This window comes from Haliotis rubra, unplaced genomic scaffold (assembly GCF_003918875.1).
Source record: "Haliotis rubra isolate DU_JTF1 unplaced genomic scaffold, ASM391887v1 Scf62, whole genome shotgun sequence".
In the NCBI taxonomy this organism is placed as follows: Eukaryota; Metazoa; Mollusca; class Gastropoda; order Lepetellida; family Haliotidae; genus Haliotis; species Haliotis rubra.
Window position 1 is genome coordinate 2,169,530 of NW_025767324.1, and position 15,420 is coordinate 2,184,949.

The 15,420-nt window shown below is 37.5% G+C and overlaps 1 long non-coding RNA gene across 1 annotated transcript; it reads right to left on the minus strand.

Annotated features, from left to right (window-relative positions):
• Window positions 1-4,199: 4,199 nt before the first annotated feature.
• On the minus strand, window positions 4,200-14,249 carry LOC124256168. The gene is made up of 3 exons (XR_006892841.1): window positions 14,237-14,249; window positions 14,048-14,052; window positions 4,200-4,325 (listed from the first exon to the last, which is right to left on the minus strand). It is a non-coding gene; the product is annotated as an uncharacterized LOC124256168 (long non-coding RNA).
• Between the last annotated feature and the right edge of the window lie 1,171 nt (window positions 14,250-15,420).

Genomic DNA, 15,420 nt, shown 5'->3' on the forward strand with positions numbered 1-15,420 from the left:
GTGTCTGCCCGAATCGGTAGGTCGGTGGTTAGATCCCATTGTCACGTCAAACAAAAGCCCCTTTAGAGGTAGTACTTGTTAACCTGTCTGATCCACTGCATTTCGGGTATAAACTGGGACTGGTTGTCTCGGAGTCAGTATATTGGGTCGGACTAGTTTATTCATGTTATACCTACGGTGTATTATCACCATAGCTTGGCGAGATAGCTCCATAAAAAACCTGCAAATTCCGGACTAGTACAAACATCTTAGTATCCGGGTTAGAATATTGGTCTTCAGTAACCCATGCTTGTCATAAGAGGCGACTAACGGGATCGGGTGGTCAGGCTCGCTGACTTGGTTGGCACATCGTATCCCAATTGTGTTGATCGGCTCATCATGTTGATCACTGGATTGTCTGGTCCAGATTCGAATATTTACAGACCGTCGCCATATAGCTGGAATATTGCTGAGTGCGGCGTAAAACAAACAAACAAACAGGCATCCTGGCATACAAATATATAAGTGATATTTTCACCTCCATAAAAGTCCCAGATTATATACATTTGATTATGAAAACAATAGCAACTAAATCCTTACAATATTCATAAGACATGCTGGCTACGAATCAGACGGGATTTATTTATTTGTAAGGTCGGTAAATAAGTGGAAGGAAATTGACTATTTGACACATTATTGAACGATATCAGATCAACCTGAAGCCTAAGTAAAACTTCTTGGCCGAATTTCCTTGGTTCGTTTCCGACAGAAATTTCAATCCGAGTGCATAAAGAAACGGTTCAGCAACTTTAAAGCATAATTGGCTCCGTGGGATGCCTACTTCTTTCCTAAATGTTCTTTTTTTCTTATACTCTATAGGTGTTTTCCATGAGTGAGTGAGTTTAGTTTTACGCCGATTTTAGCAATATTCCAGCAATATTACGGCGGGGGACACCAGGAATGGGCTTCACACATTGTGCCCATGTGGGGAATCGAACCCGGTCTTCGACGTGACGAGTGAACGCTTTAACACTGGGCGACCTCACCGCTCATGTTCTCTATGAGGAAGAACAGCATCTCACATGATATTTTCAAAGATGACCTTCTACGTTTGTCACATTGTCCTCATCCTTTAGAGACAGCTGCAACCATACCTATGGTCACAGTATTTAGTTAAAACAAAATGACATAGTTTGACATCAATGTGTTTTATAAAATCGCAAACTTTGTGATCTCTTGAGAATCGACGTAGTATAAATTCCACGTGCCTACAAATACATGTACCTTAATTTGAGCATCAAGAAAGACGTTTATTTGCTTGTGTTAAAGATGATAGTTAATCCTTCAGATAATTATTTGGTGGTACGTTGGACCCAGCAATTGACCTTTCGCTGTAAGGAATTTTATTAAGACTTTTTAACTACCAATACTCATTTGGAAATGTCACTAACATGAGTAGAATCGTTTAGAATATTTGTAACAATTACGCAGACGAATGATAGCGTTTCTCGCATTACATATTTTTCACGATACACATTCCTCAGAATTGTTCATACATTTCAGCATTAAATGACAAATTGTTTTTAACAAAAATACTGTTAAAGCAAGAGGAATTTAACAAGTGTAAAAGCAAAAAGCTGTTATCGGTAAACCGTACTTATTTCAAATGTAAACATAACGAAATTCAAATTTTACAATGTGAATTATTATCTCCTGTTGTTAGAGATCAGCTGGTGGAATCGTGGTGAACAATTGCACATATTCTTAGAATACTGATGGGGACTAAAAAAATACAATTCAAGGATTTAATAAATTCAACAATAACGCCAACAGTGAGTGAGTGAGTTTAGTTTTACGCCGCATTCAGCAATCTTCCAACTATATGGCGGCGGTCTGTAAATAATCGAGTCTGGACCAGACAATCCGGTGATCAACAGCATGAGCATCGATCTGCGCAATTGGGAACCGATGACATGTGTCAACCAAGTCGGCGAGCCTGACCACCCGATCCCGTTAGTCGCCTCTTACGACAAGCATGGGTTACTGAAGGCTCATTCTAACCTGGACCTTCACGGGTCAGTGCCAACAGTGCTACAAATTCACTGCAAATCTTTGTTACAACGGAAAAGTTATAATATTGTCAGATCGTTACTGATTACGCCCATGACAAATCTATCTGTCTACAGTCCCTGAATCAAGGAAAGTCCTCTGAACATCAACATATACGCAGTTTGTGATGTAAAGGTGACGTTTGTATACACGCACAGATTATCGGTTTGTCCTGATGCACACACTTGTGTATTATGCATATACTTCCACACAATGAATATGACTATGGACATTTATATATGTTAAATATCATATCGTATTGGCTACACGATATATGAACCCTTTGATAAGCTCATGCATGTTTGAACATTAAAAGCATAGGATCTATTTATTTGGGGAGGTTTCGTGTCGTATACAAAACCTCTTCTTTTAATAGATAATGTAGTACTTTAACAAAATGGATCACATTTTTATAGAAAATATCTGTACACAAATAATATATATAAATTACCCCACCCCCAACCCCCACAAGAAATAAGACAGGACAATCAACCTAATATTAATGAATACTATGTGCCCAATATTTGAAATAGATATTTTGTAATATTCTTTTGAGCTTTTGATTTATAAAACATCGACGCCAGACAGGTGTACGACCAACCTATCTATAACAATCTGTTCAAGCCATTATGTACATGAAAAACTCTGTCATAGTAGGTTGTGTCTGAAAAGTTTATATATTGAATCAATATAGCAATGTTTTTTTTCTCTGATGACGCCAAAGACTAAAACCAAACTATGACGTCAAGCAAACAGATGTCGACATTTCAGTAATTCATTACATTTTAATGTAAGGATAGTAGTCCTTAATAATATTGCAACATTAGTCAAATTACAGTCATGGTGAATCTAATGAGTCAGTTACGTATTAGCTGTAGTCATCCATTTCGCTATTGTTTCCTTTTTAACTGTAGAACAATTGCCATTATTTCCTTATCCCCTAAACGTTTACAGTTTCAATATCAATATTTTGTTATAACAGGCTTGTTTTTCGAGAACAAACAATGCAAAAATATACTGCAAAGCAGGCAGTGCCCCATTTTCTATAAGTACTTATCGACATCTTTAATGTCACATAGTGGTGGGAATCGGTTGAAATTTCATAATCGATTATCGGTTGCTATCGGATTGTCCCATCCGATCAATGATTGATTGTATAATAGGTTACACTGATTAAGAATTAAATATTTTTTACAACTTGTGCAATTCCCAGGTAAACATTTGAACTCTGCTACAATACTGCAAAGCGGTATATTTGTCATTCTTTTTAATTATGTGATAGTGTGAGCATTAAATGAAATATATCAGCTTTTGTGGTTGATTTCTGTGAAAAACGTGACTTGAGGGTGCATCTACAAGAACCTAAAAACTCCTGAATATAATATTTTTCATAAGTTTTAATTGTCATTTGAGGCACGATTGTACAAAATCACAAACAACCCAAGTCTACATTGATCAACAAACAATGTATGCAAAAATAGATATTGACAGGCTACCAAGATATATACTACCCATCAAAAGTTTAGACTCACTTAAAACACTCACTATATGCTATATATATATGGTTACATCGAAGATGAATTTCTCCCCTAACTTGGGCGAAGCAACTGCAAACCTTATGCAGATATATTGCATGAGAATCATGCATCAAATTGCTGAAAGGCATCTGCAAATATCATGCATGTGAACAGCTGCGTTTCGGTGTAAAGTTTTGTTAAGAATTCACCAATTTTCACTGAGGTTCATCATTTATTGAACTCATGACAATAATCTTTTCAATGTTACGAATTTGTTTTACAATACATCATTTAGAGGTGTAAACAGCACCTCTAAACAGTATGGAATATTTTACAAAATCTAGTTTAGAACAGTTGACTGAAGTAAAGTGGCTACAGTTACACTAGTGAGTCTAAACCTTTGATGGGTAGTATAGAAAAGATGACTGTTCAATTCACTCTTTTACAGATTCTCCACAATCACAACAAATCCTCACAATTTTTTCAAATATTTGACCCACTTTTTACACTAATGTACCGTATATTACCGTAGATAAGCCGAATTTTGAGGACCAAAAATAGCAGTCTGTAGAAGGGGATCGTCAAATGTTGTTCAGGGGGTAAGAAAACGACATCGCATCACTTTGCATGAACAAACAGACAAGAGAAGATGACTTTGCCAGTAAAGACGTCAAATTTGCAATTAAACATCACTAGACAATATTATTTACCTTTTCAGTTCTAATTTGTTTTGCTAGGCATTGTATTGTATGCAGGGATTAAGATTACCGTGTGTACTTGTCTCGTATGTAAAGCCGGAAATTAGCAATAAGCTGTGCACACACTTCCTGGCGATCTAGTTAAAACAGACCCAATGATATAACAGGATGAATTCAGACGCAGTGAACATCTAAACTGAATATCTATCTATCTAAAGTGAATATCTCTCTATCTAAAACTATTACTTTACCAAGAGAAATATGTCCTAGCATTGTGTAATTTTACTTACAGGTTTTGCTCTATAAATGTAAAATATGTATAATCAAAATACTAAGGTTACATGGACCCTCACGAACATGGTAAGCTGAAGTTGTACGCGCATGGAATGAGGTGAAATACACGATTATAGGGAAAAAAGTCCTCGGTCAAAAAGTACCGGAAAAAAAGTCCTATTATTGTGAAAACAAATTAAATGGATGTTGACATCAAAGTTATTGTAGAGAAAACATAAAGTGATTGTGTATAAAAGACCTGGATTAAATACTGAGTTAACCAAGAATAATGATATTTTAACTGGGCAGATCTAATCCAGGATTTAGCTTGAATTTTTTGCTTGAATCAGAGAATAATGAGTGTTAACAACAACATCAATCCCAGAGTTTCTCCATGGTGTGGCCACCAATATTAGACTGCATAAAACTCAGTAAATGTCAGGAAAGTCTTGAGAATTGTCAATTGTCAATTTACAGTGCAATGTGAAAGTGCCCATGTGAATAAAGTATTAGAAAATTAAAAAGTCCTGCAAATGTATCAGTGCAGATGCAATTATTTATCAATTTACATTGTTGTTTGTGAAAGTGCAAATGTATCAGTGCAGATGCATTTTTTTATCAATTTACATTATTGTTTGTGAAAGTGCTTATGTGAATAAAATATTAAAACATTAAAAAGTTCTGCAAATGTATATTTGTCAATTTACATTGTTGTATGTGAATAAAGTATTAAAAACCCCGAATATCTATTTTTTTTTCTTAACATTTGTTAAATAGGACTTTTTTCCGGAGGGCTTTTTTTCCTAGGCAAATTTAGTACTTTTTTACTGGTACTTTTTTTCCAAGGACTTTTTTCCGAACACCAAATACACATGCCAGTTTGTTGTGATCTCCAGCTGCAATAAATATGTCATTTTGCAAAACAAAATATATATGCGCATCCATTTTCTGTCAACTACACTTCATTTTGGGGCGTGAGTAGACACAATATGATTGTGATTTCTGTGAATATAGCGGATAGAAGTTATGATTATCGGTAACTGCCAGTTGTCTTGTGGTCTGAGTTGGGTATTCAGTACTGTTTTCGTAAGAATTATTAGCGACAATCGATTATGAATTTTGCAATCGATTATCATATCGGAAATGGGTAACCGATCGATTATAATCGATCATCGGAACACCACTAATGTCACAACATCTATTCTTCATGTGTGGCAAACCTTTTTTGATATGGAACTGATAAAGTTATACATTAGTATACAGATCCCTTTAAAATTATATTTGTGTGGTTAGTTTTGCGTTAGTCAGTCAGTACTTCACACTGTACTTTTACCAAAGTACCACAAAACGTGGCAAATGTGCTGTTTAAACAGGAGAACAAAGACAAAATTTAGCTTTGTTATTTTTGCAAACATGTTTAATACTCAAAGTGTATTTTCATCGTCAAAAAGACAATTTAATGTTATACACCTCTGTGTAATTCAATTCTCAGAGGTCTACATTGTGAATGACGCAGTTCTCTATCTCGTGCAGATGGTGGAGTGTCTCCGATGTAAAGCGAGTCCTACAGTCATTTTCGTAAGATACTATATGTTTACGAATCGAACATACTTTTAACGGCTAACACGCGACTAACACTAACACGCTGATCGAAGAAGATAAACTGTTGATGGTACAAAATGTATTGTTGTTTGGTAGATGATATCATCTTGATAACAGAAGATAAACTGTTGATGGTACAAACTGTATTGTTGTTTGGTAGATGATATTATCTTGATAACAGAAGATAAACTGTTGATGGTACAAACTGTATTGTAGTTGGTAGATGATATTATCTTGATAACAGAAGATAAACTGTTGATAGAAGATGGTGTATTGTATTGGTAGATGATACTATCTTGATAAAAGAAGATAAACTGTTGATGGAAGATGGTGTATGGTAGCTGGTAGATGGTATTATCTTGATAAAAGAAGATAAACTGTTGATAGAAGATGGTGTATTGTAGCTGGTAGATGGTATTATCGTGATAAAAGAAGATAAACTGTTGATGGAAGATGGTGTATTGTAGCTGGTAGATGGTATTATCTTGATCAAAATAAGATAAACTTTTGATAGAAGACGATGGATTGTATTTGGTAGATGATATATTCTTGATAAAAGAAGATAAACTGTTGATGGAAGATGGTGTATTGTAGCTGGTAGGTGATATTATCTTGATAAAAGAAGATAAACTGTTGATGGAAGATGGTGTTTTGATGATATATTCTTGTAAAACGAAGACTGTTGATGGAAGACGATGGTAGGTGGTATTATCTTGATCAAAAGAAGATAAACTGTTGATGGGAGATGGTGTAGATGGATGATATTCTTGTAGATAGATGGAAGACTGGTAGATGATATTATCTTGATAAAAGAAGATAAACTGTTGATGGGAGATGGTGTATAAGACTATTATTTGATGAAGATAAACTGATGGAAGATGTGTATTGTAGCTGGTACATGATTTTATCTTGATAAAAGAAGATAAACTGTTGATGGAAGATGGTGTATGGTAGCTTGGATAAACTGTTGATGGAAGATGGTGTATGGTAGCTGGTACATGCCTTTATCTTGATAAAAGAAGATAAACTGTTGATGGGAGATGGTGTATTGTAGCTGGTACATGATTTTATCTTGATAAAAGAAGATAAACTGTTGATGGAAGATGGTGTATTGTAGTTGGTACATTATTTTATCTTGATAAAAGAAGATAAATTGTTGATGGAAGACGATGTGTTGTAGTCGGTAGATTATATTATCTTGATAAAAGAAGATAAACCGTTGATGGAAGATGGTGTATTGTAGACGGTAGATGATATTATTTTGATAACAGAAGATAAACAGTTGATGGAAGATGGTGTATTGTAGTTGGTAGATGATATTATCTTGATAAAAGAAGATAAACTGTTGATGGAAGATGGTGTATGGTAGTTGGTAGATGATATTATCTTGATAAAAGTAGATAAACCGCTGATGGGAGACGATGTATTGTAGTCAGTAGATGATACATGCATTTTCTAGATAAAAGAAGATACACTCTATCTCATACAGAGGGTGGAGAGTGTTCGATGCAAAGAGAGTACTACAGTCAATTTCAAAGACACTTTTTTTAAGAATCGAGCGGAAACAAAGCCCTTAGTGTTGGTCGAACGCTACTAACACGCTAATGGATATTCTGTTGATGGAAGAAGATGTATTGTTGTTCATGACAACATGTTTATGGAAGATGAAGAAGTGAAGTTCGTAGATGATATTTTGTTATGGAAAATGATGTATTGATGTTGGCAGATGGCATTATTTCGATAAGAAGTGATATAATGTTTAAGGAAAGAGACGTATTGTCGTTGGAAGTGGATGCTATGCTGAAGAAGAAGAAGAAGAGAACAGTTATTGTTGGTAGGTGATAAATGTTGATGGACAATGATAGTTCCTACATAGTAGAAGATGAGGTGTTGTTAGATTAGATGTTGTAGATTGAAGCAGATACTTCTGTTAGAAAATGTGTTCGAATACGTGTTCCATTTAAGGCTCATGGAAGCAATAGTTTCTTTGTTGGTCGACAACCATTTCCATCTTAACGTCTACCAAATAACCATAATTTAAATTCTAGGTTTCAGGTACAACAAATTTTAAGTGACTCAAAAAACGACAAACCTATGCATTGGCACTATCATACCACTATTGAAACAAATTACACTCCCTTATCAAGAATCATTCCAATGATTTTGCGTACATGATTTAATGGAAATGATTACGCTATAATGGCTTGTGTCGCAATTCAGTAGTCGAGAAGGTATCAGATCCACTTCCGCCGGGTTGGTGTATGATGTGAACACCCCATGCCAACACACCACTGAAAAGTCATTGATGTACTGAATGAGTCAAGAATTATATTTCTTCTCTTTGCCATGAAAGTGAACAGGGCAGTTTATTCCATTATAGTCAATTCGAGATATATACTCTTCAAAGATAAGAAACCCAAAACTGGTGTTCAGATGTTTATTTTATCTATTATACAGATAATAAACAAATTGTTCAATTGTTCAAATTTGACTCATTTTGGTCATTGTACTGACCGAGGTTCAGTATGGTACACATGAAACGTTCGAATGTCAATGTCATCAATACCTTATGGCCCAAGGTTCAGAACTGCGACATCACCACCCTTTGAAACCATTCATATTACGAATTGTGGCATTGGGAATGTTCACCATTCTTCCTGCAGTGCTTTACCAGCTGTTGGAGGTTCCGCGACTGCTGCTGATGTTATCGCGGGCGTTGAGCAAGAGAATCCCATAATGTTCAATGGGTTTCAGATCTGGAGACCTTGATAGCCATGGCAGTATTTGGATGTTCTAGTTCTTCAAAAGGCCCAGTCTTGCCGCGTGCGATCGGGCGTTGTTGCTTATTGCATAATGGGAAGGGCGTGTGGCCGAAGAATTTCATCGGTGAGATGTTGTGCCGTTGACTCACCCTGGACGTGTACTAAGTCTGTTCTACCGGTATGGGAGATGGCGACCCACATCATTACACTCTCTTACCAAACCTGTCCATATTCTGTATGCAGTTTCGAGCATAACGTTCCCCACGGAGTTTGTAAACGCGACACCTACCGTCTGTGCGGAGAAGCAAAATACGTGCTTCCTCACAAAACCAAACACGTCTTTATCGCTGCTGTTGCCATTCTCTGTGTCCTTGACACCACTGACGTCGCTGATTCTGATCTGTCAGAATGACGCCTCAAACTGTTCGTCTCGTGCGAATACCTCCGGCGCGTAGACGGTTCTTCACTGTCTGGTCTGCAATCCTACGCAATCCTGGTATCGTTGCAGCTGTAGAGGTGGCCGTGGTTTCCATCACAGAAGTGACGAACCCGTATGAACCTGTCCTGCGTTGCAGTGGTGGCTTGAGGTCGACCGGATATGGGTAGGTCACGTGTTGACCCCTGGACTCAGACTCAATTATTTACCTGTTATATACAATTACATGTCAGTCCGCCATAATTAATATCGGTCATAGGCTGTTCTCCTGTTGCATGCTGACCAACCTGCCACCTGCCACTTATTGCTATAGTACGTTGAATATGTATAAAATTCTGACGTGTGGGTTGACGTGTTACTTGAGTGTTTTGGCGTTTAAGATGCGTTGTTGTAGAACGGAAGAATTGTCATAGAGCATTGGATGTAATGTAGTTGCCATCTGGTCTGAAAGTATTGTGGCCAAAAGATATATCGTGGATTGTATTGTTGTAGTCCATCCAATGTTTTCTAGTAGCATGGAAAATGTATTGTGGCCAGATGACTGTACTGCTTGTATTGAGTGTCTGTGCTGGATATAGGGAATATATAGGATATCTGTGTCTGATGTACAGGTTATATCGGATGTCAGTATGAAATGCAATGGTCTGAACCGAATGTCAAGGATGTCTTGTATACCGGATGGGTGTATGTCTTGGAAGTATATGATGTCTGTACCGGATGTATATGATGTCTGTACCGGATTATATAATGAGCTGTATCTCCCCATCTTAAACCGGTTTTTCATCATGATTCTCTCTCATCGATGATTTATCGGACAAAATCGGTATGTTCATGAGTGAAGATATCCATTGTGCCAGTGAATCAGACTGTTTTGCCTGGAAGTGCCATTTTTCTCGACTGGAAAATGCATTTCGAAATTCAGGTTACCAGGGTTTATCTGGCCTTTCTTTTCTGGCATAAAGTTATTTCACTGCAGTGAGATATCGACTGTATGTTCTCCCAGAGATTACAGTATTTCATTGTTAATTACGTTATAAATACATGTATAGCATATTTTGTAGATGTAGATGTAGATGATTATTCTTGTCAGAATTAAAACATCAGTGACGTAGGCACGAGTGAAATATGGACATGTCTCATCTTTATTTGTCACTACTTATATTGTTTGAACGCCACACAATGGCGGATCCAGAGAGGGGGGGGCTCAGAGGGTTCGAAAGCACACACACACACACACACACACACCACCACCCTTTTTGAAGATGACTTAAGACCACATTGAGGCTAATGTTTTGCATTGGCGGAGCCGAGGTGGGGTTCAGTGGTTCGATACCCCTGAACCCCGCCTTTGAAAATTCCTGGATCCGCCTCTGCCACAGATCCGTGAAGATCCGGGTTAGAGTTGATCTTCAGTAACCCATGCTTGTCGTAAGACGCGACGAACGGGATCTGGTGGTCAGGCTCGCTGACTTGGTTTACACATCGTATTCCATTTGCGTAGATCGATGCTCATGCTGTTGATCACTGGATTGTCTGGCCCAGACTCGATTATTTACAAACCGCCGCCATATAGCTGAGTGCGGCCCAAACCTAAACTCACTCACTAGAATTAAATAGCTTGTAATTTCAGTCATTTTCATAATTTACTTATATAGTGAAATACCGCTGTATCTACCTTTGATGAGTCGAGCTCACGGTTGTCTCGAGCTAAAAGCTTGGCTTGTATTCCTTCTTTAGTCATCATCTTGCGGTTGTGCCGAACCTCGGATAACTCGAAGCATTTACGCAGGTCCCTTCAACTTCGACACAACGCTGTTTGATTGTATAGCAAATGATATCTAAATACATAACAAAAAGCATTTCACCCCAAAAAATTTGACGCTCGTAAATCTCGTAATCAAGGGAAGGGTATGGTTTTACGCCGCTTTTAGCAATATTCCAGCAGTATGACGGCGGGGAACACCAGAAATGGGCTTGACACATTGTACCCATGTGAGGAATCAAACCAGGGTCTTCGGCGTGGCGAGCCAACGCTTTAACCACGGGGCTACCCAACCGGCCCTCTCGTAATCCGAAAGAAAAATCCAAATGTTTACATCATAACAAAACCGCACAAATGGCAATAACAAGGCTATTTATTCACATCTGACAAGCCAAACAAAACGAACACCGCCGATATATACAGCAGTATGTTACAAAATAGCAATAGAAAAGTAAAATATCTCCGTATGTACAACCACTTGTGAACTAGTGAGATAAGTACTTGTGATACATATTGCTTTGTTCTAATATTAAGATTCTGTGCGTAGAAGCGACCTCAAGACAATGTACACGTATAGGCGAAAATACATTACACTTATATATACACTTCGGTACATGTCAGTGAGCAGCATGTACCACCTATATATACATATACATGGAATAGCTTACACACGTTAATTATACGGTTTGACAATATTCAGAGGCGGGCTGTCGTTATTGGACCGAAAAATTGCCCTGCTCGTTACGCTGTAAACTCTCTCACTCGCTCAATCGGTCAAAGCCTCTAACAGTACTCAAAGCAATTTTGACCCTGTTACCCATACATGAGTGAGTGAGTGACTTAAATTAGACGCCTCGGTATAGCAGTTAAAGCAAGATGTGGCAGCTTAATGTGGGAGGACAAGTTTACCATTTCAGTAGAACGGATACGGAGCTGAAAACATAAAACATAATTGAACCTGAATCCCACGGTCATAGGTTCCTGGAGTGCCAGGGGAAACAACTCTGTATAGCGAATTGCGGGGCCTAACACGACTTGGCCATCTTTGTCCATTCCTTCGTTCATTAATTAAATACTGTATATTATGAATTATACAGACAATTATGGGATATATGAGCATGCAGGAATCAGATACATGGCAGATTGCTTAGCTACCATAAACCGACTCGAATCGTTACAGAACAATTCCACGTCATATACACGTACGTGACGTCACTTCCGTTATTGTATCAGGACACGACAAACAAATATCATGTCTGGTTTCCTTATTTATTAGTTAATCCTTATCCTGTTACGTAACATCAACATCAGTATCTTATGTTTATTTTAGAATTATGTAATAATGATGTAAAAAACATTGTCCTTATTTACTATTTCAATACCAGTATCTGATAACGACCTCAGTATCATATATGTATTTTAGAATAATAATGATGTAAATAATAATGTTTGCTTATTTACTACTTGAACCCTTAACACCCTGTTCTACTTAAGAGTTGTATGTCACATGTTAAAGCTAATGATAATTTTACGTATGGAAAAAAAACTACATTTTTATTCACGTTGACGTGAATGAACATACCACAGTAAGATCCACCAGAACACGGAAATGTGTCCAATATTGGACCAAGTACCAGAAAAGGGTCCAATATGGACCTTAACAATGTCACTCTTTGATAACGGTCTGAGAGTCTGAAAGAAGCTAGAAATATGCAACAACAATTTCCGTTCCTGATAATGCTACCGGAAAGTTTATATTGATGTTATTGCCTAATATCATTGCCTGACATCAAATTTATATATTCTACAATTATGTGAAAACAGTTATATTATTTTTGTTATTACGAATTCAGTTTTTGACAATGGTAACAGAACTGTTACCTCATTACGACCTCACAGTTTGGTAATGATGTCATTATCTGATAATTAGGCTAGAATCTGATGAAGGTGTTTTGAACAAACATCGACGTCAGTATCTGATAACGTTACTCTGTCAACTACAATACTATTGCTACCCGATCATGGTAGCTATCCATCTCTACATAACGATATACGCAGGAGAGCTGACCAAACATATGTAACCAACACAGTACCAAACATATGTAACCAACACACAACAAACAACTGCTTTGGTGAAATAATTTGAAAAATATGTTTATCATTTAAAATTTGAGGTGCCAAATATTCTACAATAAAGAACTGCTGTTGCGAAATCATTTGAAAAATATGTTTTTCGTTTACAATTTGAGGTGCCAAGACGAAGGCTACAATAAACAATTGCTGAGGTGAAATCATTTGAAAAATATGTTTATCAATTAAGATTTGAAGTGCAAAGAAGAAGACCATTGTTGTTTTAAAAGCACAAACTAAGTGTTATTATAAGGACCCACACGATATGAATAGATTGTTGATTACTGTATCGGTAACTGAAAATATATTTATATATACAATTCTTCTGCTGTCATTATTCTTGAAAACATGTGTATTGTAAATTCCTATAGCTGCCTCATGACACGTCATTCTCGATTGATGGATAACATGTTTTTATAACGGTTGTCTTATGTTTCATCTATTTCAGTTTTCAACAAAATCAATGAATACGTGTTTTACCGCGAAAGATTTAAAACTAGAAATTCCCTTTTAAGAGAGAGTGATGAGTGTGATTGTTTATATTATTTATTTAGAGAAATACAATACCTATAATATACTCATGCCAATAATGGTTGTCACCCCTTCCCCACCCCAACCCCACACACACCTCACAGCCCCTCTCCAATTAAAAAAATTGAAGGGGGTGACAACCATTATTGGCATGAGTATATAATAAGATAATAAATACTATTTGGGGTGAATTGACGGCTGTAATGAATATCGTTTATATTTTTATTAATGAAGACGCTTCATTCAACATCACCTTTTTTTAATATACTAATGAGTGAGTTTAGTAGTACGACGCTTTTAGCAACATACCTGCAATAACACGGCGGGGGACACCAGAAATGGGCTTCACACATTGTACCCACGTAGAGAATCGAACCCAGGTCTTCGGCGTGACGAATGAATGCATTAACCACTAGGCTACCCCACCTCCCCCTAACATATTAAGGGATCACAACAAACGGGGATGGGGTCAGGGAAGGTGCTCATCTACTCAAGGGCCCGTCATTGTTAGTTAGTTTCTAAATTAATTTGAAGTGAATACCGACCGTGCAGCATACACGTCGACAACAACGCTGGAAGGGGACGTAAAAAAACGACAAAGAAACTGTTCCACCATTCGATCTAAAATAATAACTCAAGCGCTTGTATGAAAAATAGGGACAATCGTTTCTCTACTCTGTAAGGCATATACAAAAATACACCAATATAATAGTGGATTAACTTAATAAACTTTCTTTAATTCGTACAACACACCATACCATGTACCTTTTAAGTCTAATTCCGTTTTTGTATCAGATTCCAACTTTTAGCAGACGCTACGCCATACCTTGGGCTTCCGATGCCGCAAGAAAACTAGCCGTATTTGACGGCTGTAAGGGACTTTTGCTTTAATAGACTTCTATCTAACCAAACAGTTTGGAAACAAACAAGAAACAAGAATTGTTAGCCTACCCCTTGACCTAACGTCATTGCCCTAGTTCTGTTCTGTACTGATGTTTAGCAAAGGATAGAAAAAGAAGTAGAGTTGGACTCCTGACTATGCGACATGTGGACTACACGCTTCTGAACAAGAAAGCAAGGCTTCTTCACTAAAAGGACAGACTAAACTAAACCAGTGAGGCAGATCTGTCTTTGGTCAGCACCGGACCAGAATCAGGTGTCGGCCATGCATGTGTGAGTGTCTGGTCTGTGAGGATGATTACGGTCAGTGGTTTCAACGGATGGTGAGCTGGTGTCCGAGATTTGGAGGAAGCTGACTCTTATTTTTGATGGAGGTCAACTGAGATCTGTGGAAGCATGACCTTTGGTCTTGGGCAAGGTCAAACAGAAACTGTAGATGGGACGACATGAGCTCTTTGAAAGTCCTGAGTTCCTTAACCCCTCATTGGATGAATGTATGTTCTTGATTTCGGTTTCAGTTAAAACGCATGTTTGCTGCATGTCATTTCAGGCCAGTCGGTGCAAAGCCAACGGTTTCAGAAAGAGTTACCAGAACTAAACTTTGATCTGAAGCGACAATCGTTGATGCCCATAGTGATACTTCTTTGAACTACGGCAGGGATTACCCCCGGTGACGTCATGGTTCAAGGTCATCGTCACAGGAAGCGTCAGCAATGATGGC